This window comes from Rissa tridactyla, chromosome 12 (assembly GCF_028500815.1).
Source record: "Rissa tridactyla isolate bRisTri1 chromosome 12, bRisTri1.patW.cur.20221130, whole genome shotgun sequence".
Lineage (NCBI taxonomy): Eukaryota > Metazoa > Chordata > Aves > Charadriiformes > Laridae > Rissa > Rissa tridactyla.
The window spans coordinates 12,092,741-12,105,798 of NC_071477.1; the positions used below are offsets into that span (position 1 = coordinate 12,092,741).

Here is a 13,058-nt window from a genome sequence, read left to right on the forward strand (position 1 = left end):
GTTTTATTTCTTACCAGCTAGCATGGATGGCACGGTTGTTTAGCTGGTGGTAGGACTCATAGAAATGTTATGAGGATTATAGTGAAAACGTCAGTGTCCTGGTATTTTCACCACCAATTAGAAGCGTCAGTGGTGATATGGTTGCCATCAAGTCCACACAAAGGAAAAAAAAATCCCACAGAGGAAGGATCCAATATGTACAAATCAGAGGAAGTTGAAATTCCAGACTCAAACCAGAGGGTAGTTTTTCTTCTAATGATAAAGCTAAAATAATTGGTGACTGAAACAACTCAAGAGGAGTTGCAAAGGCATATTCCATTGCTTGGAAATTGTAGGGAAAGGAATGGATATTTCTCCAAGAGTCATTTTAATCAAATTAGGAATTAATCCAGACATGTCCTATGGTCTATCATACATGTGAAATCAGATTAGATGGTCACAGTGGTTTCTTCTGGTCTTACAATCAATGAAAAGAAATGCAATTGTGGTGATAGTGAAACAGTGAAGAAATACCCTGCTGAACTAGCAGGGAGGCTAACGGACATATGAAAATATTACGAATTCTAGAACTTATATAATAGATTGCATTCACTTCAGCAAGAATTCCACTATTGTTATTTTTTTCCACATTTAATTTAAAGAGGCAATATCCTTTTAAGCTTTCATTCTGCAGCGGGGTACATTAAATTTAAAATAGAAAAGTGCTGCAGAATAGATCTAGGGATGTTCAGGGCTGGAGGACAACTTAATGAAGCAGAAACTGAAATACCATACGTCTCCAATAGCTTTAATTTATACAAATATTATCTTTTTGTCTTTCATAACATGATGCAGAGGAGCTCAGAGTACAGTGTAATTTCTTTGCTTTTCAAGACAATTTTATCCATTTTAGTACCTGGGTTTGAAACCAGCCCAATTCAAACCAAAAGGGCTATAAAGATTCTTTGCTCTAATTGCTGAAACAGGCTTGCACATATAAAATCAGTTTAATGGCTGGAAAAGGCTGCGTGGTGTATAAAAAGGGATAAGTACCAGACCACCTAGAGTCCAGCCCTGCCACAGGTATTCCGGCTGGTCAGTGCTGTCAGGCGCAGATGGCTCAGCGTCGGTGGCAGAGCGGTGACAGCTCTTGCCTCACGCTGTGACGGAAACTGGAAACCTCCTAACACAGGTTACCCTTGCAGATCCACCACACCGTGCTTTAAAGGACTTGGTTTTGTAGGACTGTATTGGGCACACCTTTGCAATTTTTTTGGCCTTTCTTATTCCACCCCAAGCTCAGAAAGCCGGTAAATGGGACTGTGGCCCCAAACCATTCCATGCTGGCAATAAAGCCAAGAGCAGTAGCGGCAGCAGGAGGGAGCTGTGGTTGAGCATGCACTTGAGACGGGATTTATTCCCTGCTGGTGAAGGATGACCTGCTGGCATGGGCTCAGAGAAGGATCAGGGAGCAGTAAGGCTAATATCCCCAGCACCGGGGCAGCCACAGGCAGGCAGTCTCCTTTGGTGTGGCTCTTCCCGACCAGGGGTGAAGGACCAGTGTCACCCAAGCGGGCAACTTGCTCTATGCTGGGATCCTTGGAAGTCTCCCCTTGCCTCTCAGCCCTTCTGGTTGAGCGCAAAAGCAGTCAACGCTTTTAGGTCAGAAATAGTAACTTTTGATGTACTTGACCTCCCAGATATTTAGGGACGTCGGCGTACCACTTCATATACTCCATAGGATACCAGACCCATCTCTGCTTCTAGCTCACTGCACGATCTTGGTTAAAGCAACCTTCATGTAAATTAATTTTAATTTCTGTGAGGAGAAAAAATATCATGTACTAATCTCTGAAAAGGACTTTGAAACTTAAATAGCAGGTATTTAATGTCTAGCACCTTATTTATTCACAGATGCTCAAGACATGTAAAACTGGGCTTTTTTTTCCACTCAATGTGTTAGAAGTGGGGAGAAAGAGAGAGAAAGAAAAAACACATTGCTGGAAGACATCTTCATTCTGAATAAAAGTAGAGTTCATTAGTAAAGAGGGTTCATCTTTTCTTTATTCTTCATAACATGCGTTTTCATGATTGGTTACAAGTCTGGCATTTCTTCTTCCTTCATATGCTGCCAACAGTTTTCTATGATCTTAATTTTCCCCCTTCTATGAAAACCTCAGGAAAAAAAATTCCATATATTAGCCTGCAAGTATTTGATTGACACATAGATTAATGTTACACAATTAAGGAGTGTTATCAGGTGAGTGCTTCAAAAATCACAATATTTCACAGGCAGGCAGGCTTCCTGACACCACGGTAAGTAGAAATACTTTATAAAAATTATTTAGAATCACCATCTATCATCATGAGAAACCTTGTGTTGTGCTAAAATAATTGACAGGTTGATAGCTGTGAAATGTTTCCAATCCAATAAAATACAACACAGTATTTCCAATAACACCACCGATACACAAGGATTTACAATGGTTACCAATTTATTACCAAAAATGATGGAGTTCTAATTTGCGAGCAACTTGAGTGTATTTCAACTCCATGATCAGTGTCCTTCATACCATCACTAATCCAATCATTTATTTCATGAATAAACGAGCCATGAATATGCATATTAGATGTAGCTCAGCATGGGCTGCTCTGCCACCTTACATCCAGAAGGTCACGGACATAAATCTTCTAAGATGCTAAATATTCCCTTTACCTCGGCTAGGTATCGAGCAGCTCCCCAGTTCCCTAATGCCGTTAGAGAGCTGTAACTGGGTAGAAATGCTCACACATTCACCCCCTCATGGTTAGCGTGGACGAAAGAGAAGCTAGAATTAAAAGGATGAAGCACGAAAAGAACCCGCCAGGTTCTCACAGGCGGTTGGTTCATCAGTCACTTAATGTGAGCCTAATGGCTCTGCCTCTTCCAGGGGCGCTGCGGGGTCCCGCAGTGAGCATCAGGACTTCGTCTGCGCTTGCTTCAATGATCCATTTAAGCTGGGCTGGAAATGGGTCCTCTCCTCCACAACCAGTGCAGGAAACGCTTTTGGGGATCTTCAAAGAAAAGCCCAAATTGCTGCATCATTTGTGCCCCCTTGGTGCTGGTGGACGAGGCATCAGCTCAGGGCTGTGGGCCAGCCAGACCCTCTCCCCTGCCTCCTCCTCCTCCTTCTCCTGTGTTTCCTACTCTTCCCTTTCCTCCTGACAGGTTTGGAGGCAGTAGGAAGAGTATGGACTTCTCCTCTACTCAGAAGCATCAAAAAAAGAACTGGAAGATGCAACACCTCTTTTATTCACGCATTTCCCTTGCATCGTTGGAGTTATTTGGGCTAATTCAGATCTTGTTAAACAGGGGTTTAAGGCACAGAGAATCTCCGACATTGATGGGGGGTAAAGCTTCCGCTAATGTTAAAACAATCAAACAAAAAAAAATAGGTGTTCGTGATTCAGACCTGTTCTCTCAGCTATAGGAACAGCAAAAGCAGCAGGTAAAATTTTTGGCTTTTTATGCAAGTTTTTTTAAACTTTGGACTGTCGGGTTTTTTTTTCTTTTAAGACAAACATTTTTTTTCAAGCAGCCATTGAGATATTTCCAGCAAGGTTCAAGTATCAGGGATTTCCTTTCCCCACCCTGCCCCCAAAATTAACAACAGAGAGAAGGAACATAATATCCTAGAGTAACAATTAACCTTCAGCACGCTTGCTTGTCACGCAGCGTATGCAGATGCAGGAGGAAGAAAAGCTCAACTGAATGCACACTGAAGTACCGTCCTTTCAAATTCTCACTAGAGGACGCAGGTTTATAAAGGAGTCCATTAAAAAATGGGACCCAATTCTGCGTTAGGCTCTTGTGAGGCACGGAGGTAAACGTGGTCATCCTTCTCCAAGGTCTTCCTGCAAGAGGAGAACCTTCAACAGGAATATTCCTAACTCCTAGGTTATCAAAAAAATATACGTAGCTATATATATAACTATATATATAACTCTTGATATAATTACATATATAGCTATATATGTGTATAGCTATATATATAGTTATACAGATAGTTGTGATGAACATCGCTTCCAGCCCCCTTGCAGCTACCTGACATTTTTCACTAGATAAGCTCAACGAACATCAAAAAATCCTACTTGGACCCAAAAAGCGTTGTTCAGTTTTGCCAGCAGTAATCTGGGAAGGGTTATTGATAGCTGTTTGGCATTGCCTGTCTGTGCAGTCCCGCAGAGAGAGCTGGGTCTGAAACTTGGGAACCAGCGTGGGTTCCCTGCCTCCTGCCCCATGCGGTATTGCTCCGTCCCCCAGCAGTGAAAAAAAATTATCACTGTCCAAACTGTAGCAATTCCTGTCAGAAGGAGGTGTTTGCTTTCAGAGACGTGCTTTTTTCCCCAGTGTTATGTATAATTGTTCCAAAAAAAGAGATATTATAGTAGGTTATTGCATTATTTAGATGGTATGCAGAATTGGATTACAAATTCCAGGGGAAAGAAGCCCAACACCCGTCAGGAGTTATTCAAGCAGATTAAATATATCCACTGGTCTTAAATCCAGGCAGTGGGCTGGTTTCAACACCGCATGAAATAAATCTGGGCAGGTCAGGTTGGCTTTTTACCCCCCTTTTCTTTACCCAACCTGGCTTAGACAGCTTCACTCAAATATTTTCTTTCACATGTTGCTGGCAAAAGCATCAAAACCCTAGCTGGGCTTATATTACAGCCGACAAATCACAGTAATTCATGATCAGAGCTACTGTAGTTATTCAGAGCAACTAGTGCAGCCACGGGGGCTGAGAGTGACTGACTGCGCTGCAAAAATTACCTGCTAGAATTTCTCAGAGCAGCCAAGGAATTTCAGCTAGCAGCTCTTTTCCTTAAAGAAGCACCTTGCGAAAAGGGTTGGCCCCGTTGTACCTCATCTCTAGATCAGTCCCAGCTATCAGAGGAGCAGGATGACTGGGACTGAGTTGCCCACAGAGGTCTATGGTGTTGAAAACGTTGTTATTGTCAATGAAAAAAACGCAAAGTCAATTTAACAGTTCTCCAAGCATCCCTGGTTAATGAAGGAGGTTGTCCCTGGAAATGATAACAAATAGGATAATATTCCCACTTTTCATCCGCGCAGTCACCTGCTGTATTCCACTGATGGGGATGAACGGTCGCAGGTCCCTGCGCGGGGAGAGTCCTCGCTCCTCACCAGCACGTGCAGACCTTGCTACCACAGTCATCTCACGGCTTACAAAATTACGCTGTTTTTTAAATAGTGGCTTAAATTCCTTAACACACCGGTGCTGACGACATCTGAATAATCTACTTGTAATGAAAAGTGAAACTCTCATCACCATTTCAAGTTACAAACACCAGTTCTGTTCAGGAGAAGTTTCAGGGCCTCTTTTTCTAAATTTAGCCAGGTTTCAAAATTACTGGAGGACAACCAGTCACAGCCTGGATTCCTCATTTGATTTTACCCTCTCTTTTTAAGGGTTCCTTTATTTGTCTAGAGAGGTATAGAAAAGAGTTTAAAGTTGATGTATTTTGATCCTTCACATTTTAAACCCTCCTTTTTTAACTGGCAGCTTCTGGCTTTTCCAACAAGTGTTTCCAATACCTTTACAAACTGGTGCATTGTCTGATAGACTGCATCTTCAAAAGCTACCTCTTTGCAGGGGAACAGCGCTGTAGTTTTATTCCAGGAAGCTTGCTGAATGACACAAGGATCTTTTGTGGGCATTTTGCTCTTTTTCTTTCTAGGATTCCTTACTCTAAAATAGAAGTAACTTTAGAGAAAAAAAAAAAAAAAGTACAAGACTGCTCTTTGTGTATTCAGCTAGCTAACTGTCATGATTTTATGAGGAGTCTCATGACACTTGGTATTTTTCTTAAAACCCTAGACCTTGGAGTCGTGTGTATATACGAGAGTTTCGCCATTAATTAAGAGAAGAAGGTTTCCAGCCTGCATAGATGTGGCCAAAACCTGAAAATAGTGAACCCTGAGAGCCGAAGGGAAGAGTCCCTCAACTACTTTTAGAGAAGCTCACATTTTAGGAGCTAAAATCCTGGTTTCTGGAGGGGCAGGGAGGTGCCGAGGCAGGGGAGATGATAGGAATCATTTGCCTAACATTGAGCTATGATACCTCTGCCACTGAAACACCTCCTCTGAAACTCAGCCCTCTGTTTTTATTGTGTTAGGCTAATTGGAGTAAGAGGCCATTCAAACCTTCAATAGGAAATGAGATCTGGGGAAAGCCCACACCCAGAAGACAGGATTAAAAGGAGCTTCCTTGAATCCCAGCCCATCTCTTGCAGAGAGACCGTGAAAGTTTCAGGTGCACCCATTCTACTCTGAAAATTCAAATTCTAAAGTGGAATCAAGCAGAAGCAAAATGCTGTCCCTTACTCAGCTGACAAGTTAAGAGAGGAATTGGAGGGATCCTCACAGGCTGCAGGTCAGCATCCAGATTTATCATATCTGAGGCTTTCCATCTCTCAAGCTGCTCTAGGCCACCGAGAAGTTCACTTTAAAGACAGATGCTGCAGTCTCTTCTCCCATAGTTAGGCTTTATCAGGACAAAGGTTTTTTTGGTCAATACTGTAGACTCTTCCCTTAAAGCTCCCACAGGGAAGCAGAGAGTGGATAACCCACTTCGCAGAACAGGCCTTGCTCAGCTCAGTATTTTTTCCTGTGTCGTAACAGACATTTGATAACAAAGCAAACCTGCATAAGCAAGTCAGCCCATGGCAAAAAGAGTAATCCACTTAAGTTGGGTGGTTTCTGTGGTGCAATCCAGTGTAACACTGCTTCCCCTCTGGCAGTCCTTGCTAGAATCTAAGACATGTTATAAGTAAAACAAGTTTGTGAGGCTCAGACAAGAGACCACTTTGTAAAGTAACTTGTGCGTGCATGACTTGAAAGAGCGAGAAGAAAGCGCGTTTGGGACACATGATTACAGGAGCTGGCAGCAGGTAAAGGCCTCCTTTCCTGTTTTAGCTGGCTTATTAGTAATATGACTGCAGCACCTTAGATGCCAGCTGTGAATTAGGACTCCACTGGACCTGGCACCTAAAGATGTTCCTTGCCCTAAAACTCCTGTGTGTGGAGGGCCTCTTCTGAGTTGTGCAGATAAAGCAACTTAGCCCTTCAAATGCCTGGCACCTCGTTAGAGCTCATCGGAGAGCCCGGCATCTGCTCCTCTTGAGGTACACGTGTGAACAGTCACACTGTCAAACGGGGACTGGGAGGCACCTAAATGCAGTTGCAGATGAATATGGGACAGTTAGAGCACAGCCTCTGAAACCTTGCAAGGTTCAAGTCTTTTCTCCGTACATTTCTCTGTTACGCCCTGATCCTAGAAAGAACATCTTCATTTAACTTTTCTGCAGGCAGTTTCGGGTTTTGCAAGTGAGTCCAGGATAGGTTTGTACCAGACACGAGGCATCTGCTATAGCAACCTCTCAGTCCTGTTGCAGCTCTCGGGCTGGTCTGCCAGAGCCCTCACTACTCCCGAGCTGTGATCACGGGTTAAGCCACACGGAGCTGCTCTGCAGTATACACAAACGAAGCCATTGAGCTGCCTCCCATATGTGTAAGAGCTAGACCTGTCCTCAGCAGTCATCAGCTAAGGCACTAACTCTTCATCCTGCCCAGGTGTTTGCATTCCTCTACAGGAGGAACGATGCAGCCAGGCCTTTGGAGGAACATCACCTACTTTGGAAGAGGGATGTCACACTTTGCGTTCTTCCTCCCCGCTTTTACCAGCCGCTGTTTAGGTAGGGCCTCCAACACCATTCATTAGAGGGGTGGCAGAGACCCAGCTAGAATATACTTCACTGAGATCAAAGCATCATGCAAAAATCCCATATCCAGTGTATTTACAAGAGATCAAATAACATCTATAAAGCATATGATTTTTTTTTAAACTCTACTGATTCTACATTGAACAGCTGGTTATTTCATATATTATGGGGGTCTGTCTCCCAAGTACAGGGAGCTGAGGAAGAAAGATCAGTCATGTTTCACAACTCTCCCTTTTCCTGACTTTCTCTCCCATCCTTCTTTCAGCCCCTGCAAGCAGGAAATAAACAGCGCCTGAAGGATCTCTGTACCCTGTGACTACTTCTACCACCTCATAGCAACCAGCTAATTCTTGCTTATCAAAGACCCTCACATGAAATATAATAATCACCTACATTGAGAAAGAAGTTCTGGCACTATGCTTTCAAAACAAGAGTTTGCTGACCAGAAGACCTTTGCTCAAGAGACTCACCCGGTTTTCCCAAGCATCCCACTTTGAGAAGAGGCACAGGGGCTGTCTATAAACTCACAGCTGCTTGCCCTTTACTCCAGCCTTCCTCCATGGACATCAGCTGTTTTTCCCCACCAGCTCATCATGTTGCTTAAGATAAGAGACTTCTTTCCTTCCACTTTCCTAGAACACTTGTCGCAGTATCTGCAGGCAGTAATTTGTGGTCCAGACAGGCTGGGACAACTTTCTGAAGGGTTTTACTCTCCTGCAAGGCTATGCTTAGCTTGTTAAGCAGTCACTGGTGGAGGTTTATGGCAGGCCTTGCCAGGTAGGAAAGGATAATATGATACACTCTGGGAAATTTAAGAAGGGTAAGGGTAATTTTAGGCTCAATTTGGCAAACATTTTATACAGGCACCCAATGGGAAGAAAGAACAGTCATACAGTTAAAATACTGGCTTTGTACACAGCACTTGGCCTTTGGCTTTTCCAGAGGCTTCCTGTATAACCTCTGTCAAAATCACTTTGCGAAAATTCTTTTTGAAGTTCTTTAGGCAAGAAAAGTAATGAGGAAATTGCACTCAAGATTTATCTTGCATTCATACCTCAGTTTCCCTTATGTAAAAATGAAAGCAACAATGTTAGTTCTTCTCCGTCGTTGTTCGTTTCTCCCAGACTCAGGGTGGGGAGCTCCTCTGAGGAGAGGCTGCACTCTGCGATGAAGACTGAGCTTCAGATGATGTTCACCTGCGCCGTTGGCCCTTGTTGTGGTGTGGTGGGGCCGTGCCACCCTCACAAGGCACCAACTGGAGGATGTCTGGGGAAGGACCGGTCCGGTGGCACTTGGCCTCTTCCAGATACAGGTCTGAGATGGAGCTGGGGTTTGCTGAGCAGCTGGTGAGCAAGGCTGCTTGGAGAAGGCCCCCAATGTACATGCACCCAGTGGTGTTGGATGGTGTTGGGTTGATGCCCCACACAACAAGGACTCTGAGCTTCCAAGGTCCCTGTAGATCCTTACGCAGGGGTAAGGAGCAACTCAACGGGTTTGGGAGGAGTTTGTGCATTTGTTTTTTCTTGATGCCACTTGGGCTGAAATCACTTGACAGTGTTCTTTGATGAGTGGGAGGGAGTAGGTGAAGCCTTGTGGAAAATCTTTACTAAAATACTTGAGGTTACTCATTTTAGCATATCAATTTATTGAGACATTTGGCATAAATTCTGTAGCCATTCTCCCCAAAGACTTCAGCAATTCGATCCTTTTTTTTTCTAAAGCATTGTATACTTTAATTAATAGCTTTTATATTTTAGAATAGCCAAAGGCAAGCTTCTTTAACCAGAAAAATGTATATATTGACACACCTTTAAGGCAGTAAACTTTTCTGCATATTAATATTGAAAAGAAGCTCATTAATTAGGCAGTCACACACGCACACACACACAAATCTTCTGATAGAATAAGTGCATTGAAAGTTTTAGATCACTTGGGACAAGTTCTGCCTGGAGCAAAGCTGCAAAGTTAATGCTCTGTATTAACTCTAGCAATCAACCCCCAAAATGGCTGCATCCCTCAAGGCCAGTCGTTCCATTTGATCAGATTGCAAAGCAAATTAGCATTCTCTTTGCCCCGGCTATGATGCTTCCTATTCTTTTCATGAATGATTTATTGGTCTCCCCTGCCCAGGATATGCTTGTTTTACCATCTACCTTTTCAGTGATGTTTGCCCCAACAAAAGGTGTCCCCTGTGGTTTTGGTGCTGACTGGAACCTGCGCTAGATGCTACTCTCTCTTGTACTGAAAAGCAGCATTGTTGCATGGTGGCAGGAGTTCGCTCTAGTGACTGCTTTCCCATTCATCTTCCTTCAAATTCTGGCTTCTTTATTTGGATAAAACTCCCTTTTACAGAAATGCTCGCAGACTTCAGGGAAAGCCCTGCCTTTGCAAGGAGATGATAGCCAAACACTGCAGAGGTGACTCACGGCAGCTGGTCCTCTTGGAGGATATCTTGCAAAAAAAAAAAAAAAAACCTGGGAGTGAAGCAAGAATTCCCACACAGGGTGTTTTTCAGGTATTCCGAACCCTCACACAGAGGCTGCAGGGCAGAGGTGTTCCCCAGTGTGCCCTGCAGTGCTGGCCCCCACCCTGGCGATGCTGGTGGGTACCAGGGCTCCCTCACAGCCTGGGTCTCTTTGCCATGGAAACTCGGGTCAGGGGCGTTTGCGGGAGAAAATTGTCTCATTGCAGTCCTAGAATTGCTGCAAATTCTCCTCCGTTCTGCACTTCAGGTGTAGCAAAAGCGCATCTGCTAGAACAGCTGAAAGTCTTTGTTCTGGGGGTTCTTCAGCAACTTCTATTTTTTTGTTTGTTTTGAAAATAGCTGTAAAAAAACCAATGAGTAAAAATAAGATTGGGATGATGCTTTCGCCCTCTTCCTCTCCCATATCTCTGCACTGGCTTGAAAAGGTTCTTGAGAGACAAGAGTCCTACCCCACTTCTCGTTTCTCACTTCCTATTTCATGAAACTTTGTTATCAGTAAAACCCTGTCTGATTTTCAGGAAAACTCTCCTACAAGGTTTGGAAGAGTCAGTCACTTTGGCTAAAACCTGAGTTGTCTGTTCCTACACGTTCCTGAACAGAATAAGTCTTTTGTCTCGGTGTAGTCCTTTTTCCTTTGCTCCTGCAATTATTGACAAATAAATGAGGAATCAATTCTAATGAGCTCCACTAACCCACTGTACAGACCTGATGCACCATGTGTATTAAGTAGAGACCTGAACTTCAGACAGGTACCCCAAAATGAACATGAACTTCATCAGCTATAGTTTGACTACCACACATACCTACATTGATTTCCATGAGTTATTGCTTATTTTCATCTGTGCAATCAAGACTAAAATCACATCTGTGTCTTCTGATGTCCAGAGAACAGTGACATGAGAACTGGTCTCGTTAGCACTCATGGGAGATGCCGGTACAGCCTGGGAAGAGAACGTGCAGCTTCTGACTTCTTAAAATTTAATGACACAGTTTATGGGGCTTTGATCCTCTAAGTTATCTTTACTTACAAGCAGGCTCATGAAAGTCAATGGGACCTATTTACAATATAGAAAGTTAAACACAGGAGTCAGTCTGTGCAAGATCTATAGCTGCCAAACCAATATTGCCTTGTACAAATGTCACAACATTTTCTAATTCATTAATAAATGAAGAGATTTTTTCCTTTTCACCGAATATTGAAAACAATTGGATTCTCTGTGCCCGTTACAAGTGTCCCTCATGGGCTGGGGGGATATTTCTGCACTAGATCTGAATACATATTATTTTGTATTTTGAGCTGCTCTATACATCTCTCCTCATGGCTACATTTCTCTAAAATTCTTGAGGATGGTTCAATAATCCTATAGCATTGCTATAACTGTCAATGAAGTGCCTCTGGCCATTTTCATAGGTTTTAGGCATAGCTTAACAGCAGCTTATTTGAGTGAAAACAATCCAGGAATGGAAGAAATATTCCTCGCCAGCTGGAGTTATGCTGTGGGCAGCTTTGTGTTGTGTGCGAGTGTCCATTACCTGCTGTAGAAGAGAAGCTGTTAAACCAGTCAAACCAGCACATTGATCCCAAATGAGCTAACAAGTTCTTCTGTCCTGCAAAACTTTGTAGATAAAGGATTGGTTTCTATTCCATTCCATTCCATTCCATTCCATTCCTGTGGTCATCACCAAAGCACGGGAGAGTCTTTGCTCAGATGCTGAGAGAAACAGCTAATTCATTGAATTTTCTACGCTGGCAGATGACCAGTATGGAAGAACTTCGGCCTGAATGTTCTAGGTTTGGCAAAGTTATAATTAAGACAAAAAAACATTTGGTTACCTTAACAAAGGGCAGAGTTGCCTATAAATATGTGCCATTGTGCTGGGAGGTATCATAAAAAATAATTAAAACCAAACTGCTGTTGTCAATGTTGACAGACATTAGTCACGTCACCAGCCTGCGATGCATTGCCAGGATGAGGTAGGACTGCTCTCATCCTGAGGTAAGATGCCGAGTATCCAACCAGCTTAGCAGAAGATGCTGAGACAGCCTGGGCTTTCCTGGAGCTAAGCCCTGGAACCACATCGTCTGACACTGAAGGGTAGTGTAATGCTCCTGTATTCATAAAGGGCTTTCCTGAAGCCCAGTGATCTCACTCCTTCAGTTTTTTGAAGACCGAGCCCTGACTCTTTCCACAAACGACACGCCAAATAGACCAGTTAAACGGGGCAACTTGGAAAGACTACAGGAACCAGTAGTTCTGATGGCAGTTTCATTTTGTTCATTAGTGAAGAAGAATACCTACCGGGCCCTGACAAGATAAAAAAAAATGAATAGTTGTCTGAGAGTTGGGTGTTTCTTCAGATTTTGTGCTCACTTACTAACCCCGAGATAATGATAAATACATCTGCTCTGCTTCTTTGGGTGTCTACTTGTCTGTGCCCCTGCTTGTTACGTGCCTGTCCTTGCTTGCCCTCGTGTCTGTAGAAAAGGCACAGCGCTCAGCAGAGGCATGGGGCCAGCCCTTCCACACACGCGAGTGTGAAAAGGCACATGGCCTTTCCCCAGTGCACCTGCAGAATAAGAGAAAGAGGCTTTTCTTGATCTAGGCAAGACATGTGGCTGACCACACTTAGGTGGAAAAAAAAAAAAAAAAAAGATATATTCTACTGCTTTGCTTGAAACTTGGCATGGAGCTTCAAAGTTAGTTTTAAGTACAGGACGTTGCACTGCGCTGCCCTGGAGTTGCCAAAGTTGCTAATGGACAGTGGAGGCCTGGATACAGCCAGAAAAGACCTGCCAAGGCAACAG

General features: G+C 43.5%; 1 long non-coding RNA gene across 1 annotated transcript in view; it reads right to left on the reverse strand.

Moving 5' to 3' along the window:
* Positions 1-9,964: 9,964 nt before the first annotated feature.
* Positions 9,965-13,058, reverse strand: part of LOC128916641 (uncharacterized) — a 31,773-nt gene continuing 28,679 nt past the window's right edge. The window contains exon 3 of the long non-coding RNA XR_008469028.1: positions 9,965-10,591. This is a non-coding gene — a long non-coding RNA (uncharacterized LOC128916641). The remainder of the gene's footprint in view (positions 10,592-13,058) is intronic.